Source organism: Nerophis lumbriciformis, linkage group LG24 (assembly GCF_033978685.3).
Source record: "Nerophis lumbriciformis linkage group LG24, RoL_Nlum_v2.1, whole genome shotgun sequence".
Taxonomy (NCBI): domain Eukaryota; kingdom Metazoa; phylum Chordata; class Actinopteri; order Syngnathiformes; family Syngnathidae; genus Nerophis; species Nerophis lumbriciformis.
This window is the reverse complement of record NC_084571.2, coordinates 7797-12083: the sequence shown is the minus strand read 5'-3', so window position 1 is coordinate 12083 and position 4287 is coordinate 7797.

Sequence of the window (4287 nt, the reverse complement as noted above, 5' to 3'; positions counted from 1 at the left end):
TGTGAGTGTTCAGGGTGTTTAAGAACACGCTGAACTCCTCACTGGAATGGGTCCAGACACCCCAGATGTCATCCAGGTACCGGAAGTAGTGGAGAGGACGTTTTGGGCAGGCGGCCAAGGCAGAGGTCTCCCACTCTGCCATGAAAATGTTGGCATACGCCGGTGCAAATTTCTTGCCCATAGCAGTGCCCTTAATTTGGAGGTAGAAACGACCGTCAAACTCAAAGTCGTTTCTCCTCAAATTAATGTCGAGGAGCTGTAAGAGCTCCTTTTCGGGCCTGCTAACGTCGCGGTACCTGTAGAAGACATTTTTGACAGCCTGCATCCCCTCACTGATATCAATGTTTGTATACAGGCTGTCAATGTCGATGGTAAACAAAATGGCATCTGGGGGAATGCAAACATTCTTGATTTTATCAATAAAATCATAGGTATCCCTGAGGTAGCTGTCGTGCAGAACGGAAAGCGGCGTCAGATAATGATCGATGAACGCCGCCGTTCTGTACGTCTCGCTGCCGCAGTCAGACACAATGGGTCGCCCCGGAGGGATCTCGTGGGGCTTGCTCCACTTGTCTGGCTCCTTGTGAATTTTAGGGAGCATGTAGAACCTGCGGGGGCGAGGATCCGGCTCCCCCATGAGATACCTATGTTGTTTGAAATTGATAAATTTTTTAAGTAGAAGATTATCCAGAATCTTTTCTACCATGGGAATAGTTTGCGGATAAATAGGTTCCGGCAGTGGTTTATAATACGTCATGTCACTCAACTGCCGAGAACCCTCCCATATGTATTGCGATCTGTCAAAAATGACAACAGCACTCCCCTTGTCGGCTGGTTTGATCACAATATGTTTGTTTGTTTTTAGACTATGAAGGGCCTCGACTTCTCCGCGTGTCAAATTGGGAGCGACCGCAGGTGCGCAACCCGAACCGAACATGGAGAGCCCGTCGGACCGGACCATAGCCTGGAATTCCGGAGGCATAAGTCCAGGTGAGGGCTCCCAGCCGGAACGGGCTGTGAACGGTGTGGGTCCGAGAGAATCTTGTTTCTCATAGTACACCTCAAGTTTAACACGTCTGTGGTAGCGCTGGAGATCAAATTGAAGTTGATGATGCCAGTCGCTACTGAGATTAGTGGAGGGAATGAAGTTGAGGCCCTTGTTAAGGAGGGAGATTTGTAAGGGGGTTGGCGTGAAATTATGGGCCAAATTTATCACGTTCTTATTACCCCCCCGAGCGATCGGGATTATGGGGATGCCAAGTTTAAAAAGTCAAGCCAGTGCTTGAGCATCAACTTGGCCGTGTCCCGCGTCCAGTGGACCAGGTCGGGTTGGGTCTCAAAGTCCCGGCTGTCGAGGGCCGGGATGTGAGCATAATTGTTCCTGATGAAACCATTCAGCAGCCCGAGATTATTTTTCTGCTCAACGGGCAAAGAAGCCGAATAATTAATCAGGGGGATTAGCACTCGGGCCCGTGGGAAGGTGGCCGCGCCCATCCTGAGTGCCCCTTGGAGCTGCTTAATAGCGGTCTCCTTAACTTTCTGCTCACGATGGTTGATCCCAAATGCTAGAACCAACACTTCAACCGGTGCAGCAATTATAGTCTTGCGTAGGATGGCCTCCGCGTGTCTAAAACTAGCGCCCGGGTAACTGTCGATCTGAAGGTCGTCGACGTAAAAGGGCGGTAGATGGGACAGATTGGAGTCGCCGATCACCAAGAATTTCTTGTTGGCCGACAACTTCCAATCCATCATCCTCCTACTCGAGACCATGTGTCTAGTGGGTCTACGGGGGGAGGCACAAGTCATATCCTCTACCAACTCGACACATTCTGGAATAGACAGGTGTTGTGGAGTGTCTGGGACAGAAGGCCTCTTGTGTGGCTTCCTTTTTAGTGCCCCAGGGAACAGATGTGCCCAATCGGGGGACTCCTGAGGAAGCATCTCCTGAGGGGGCGTCTCCTGAGGAGGCGTCCGCTGCAAGGGTGAGTCCTCATAGTCCACCATAGGAGCCCCGGAAAGTGTGGGCCCCCGTGGTGAAAATTCACCCTGTGGTGCCGTCTCCTCTGCCGTCTCAGGCTGGAGAGGGGACCAGTCGGGGGTCGCGGAAGAGTAACGAGGGGACATCACCGAAGAAAGCCCCCGCTCCTGTTCCTCATCCCGAAGGTCGATCAGGAGAGGCGAGGAGGCCGTGGGCCCCCCTGGTGAGTCATCGTCGTCCTCTGTATGGGTGGGGGTGTCCTGGGTTTGATCCGCCCCGGAGCTTGTGGACCCACGTGGTGAGTCATCGTCGTCCTCGGTCTGAGTGGGGGTCTCCTGTGTGTCTTGTCTTGCAGGTGATCCCAGAGGAAGCCTCCTGCGACATGCAGGAATAAGCTGGGTGGGCGGAGCCTCGCCGAGGGTGTCCTGGGCAGGCCCGCTGTCCGTGGCCCGGGGCTGTGTCACCCTCTGCTCCTTGGGTGGTTCCGGTCGACGAGGAAGGAAGATCGGGGCAACCCGTGCTGGAGGGATTGCTTCCCGATCCACCTCAGGAGACCAATCTGGAGCCACGGCGTCGGTGCTGGTAGCCACCGAGACCCGGGCGACGACCCGAGCCGGAGGGCTGCTAGCCCGTACCACCCCAGGAGCCCCGTCAGGGCCCGTAGGGTCAGTATGGGTGCCCACCGATACCCGGGTGGCGGTCTGGACCGGCAAGGACTGGGCCGGGCGTACCACCTCAGCGTTGACAGGGGGGTCGGCGAAGGCCGCGACGATCAGAGCCTCGGCCTTCCCGAGGGTGTCCCCCATCAGTCTGCGTCCCAGATGTTTCTTGGCCCATGTAGAGGCCAGCTGAAAAGCGGGTCTCCAGACCTCATCAATAAAACTGGTTATCTTGTCCAATTCTACTTGTAGAGTCTTTTTATAATGGTCTCTTAAAACATCAACAGTCATTATTGCCCAAGTCTTGGCATTGCACCTGATCATCGCCTCAACGTCAGGGTTAGAGACCGCTGGTTTGATCATGGTGGCAAGCGTCTCTTCCATTTTTATTATGGACTGGGGGTGAGTGTCTTTTGTCACATTATTCAGGTGGTGTGTTATTTTAATGATATTATAAAAACACTGAGCTTTTAAATTCCCCTCCATGGACGTTGTGGAGTTGTCAGGGGGTGCAGTCCTCCGAGAAGCGTCCTGACGCTTCTTGCGTGTCTTCTTGGGACGGGGAGGATTGCGGGGACGTCTTTGAGGCCAATGTTCAGGTAAAAAATAGTCCTGAGAATAATGTCTGGGAGGCCTAGAGTCCATGTCTCTACTAGTATTACGGGAGCGCCCATTCCTCCTGGAAGCATCCCGGCGTTTCCTCCGTGTCCCCCTGGGGGGAGGAGGATAGCGGGGACGTCTTTGAGGTGAATATTGTGGCCTAAAGTACTCCTGAGAGTGCTGTCTTGAAGGCACAAAATTCCTATTTTGGCGTGTGTTTCTCCTATAATTCCACTGAGGGGCGCTGCGGCGCTCCTCTGGGTGTAGATCATTAAAATGGCGGCGTGTCTGCGGGTAGGGGCGACGCGGATAGGAATCCTGCCGTCCCCGTGCTACATCCGCATAAGACCTCTGGGGCCGCTGCTCATACCACTGAGAAAAATTATCCTCTTGGTCATAATGATAACGTTCATCATCCTGGGCGAGCCACTCTGAAGGCGCAGCCTGACGTCGCCTTCTTCGCCCCGACCTGACCGGAAGCCAGTCGTGCTCGAACCCATCCGACATATTGCAAAATTATTTTAATATGTCGCTGGTGTGGATGATGTAAAAAACTGGTTGGCGAAAAAAAGGTTTGTTCGCTTTATAAAAATAAATTGTCTTTATCCGTTTCCTTTGTGAAAAAGAGAGAACGGAATGCTCAGAGGCGGGACTTCCGCCGAGGTCAAGATAATCACTTCCGGTTCATGGCTGGCTGCAAAAACGGTGAGATATGCTTTTTTGTTCAAAAATATGCTGTATCTCGCGCTAATGAGCCACCGGAATATCTCGTGAGTAAAAATAGCACATGTAGTATCAAAAATAGGCTGTTTATTTACAGAAAATAGCGACTAGTGGAACGAAAGCGTCGCGCCGCGACCAGGCCTTCAACTGGACACGGCAAGTAAACAAATACAAGAAAAATACTACAATGTGTATAAAAATTCTGAAAAAAGAAGAAAATGTATATTTACATGAAACGAGTCAGATGGCAACGTTTCGGTAAGATACCTTCATCAGGCCTGACTCGTTTGTAGAGAGTTAGCAGGTTAGCACGGCAGGTAGGCTAAA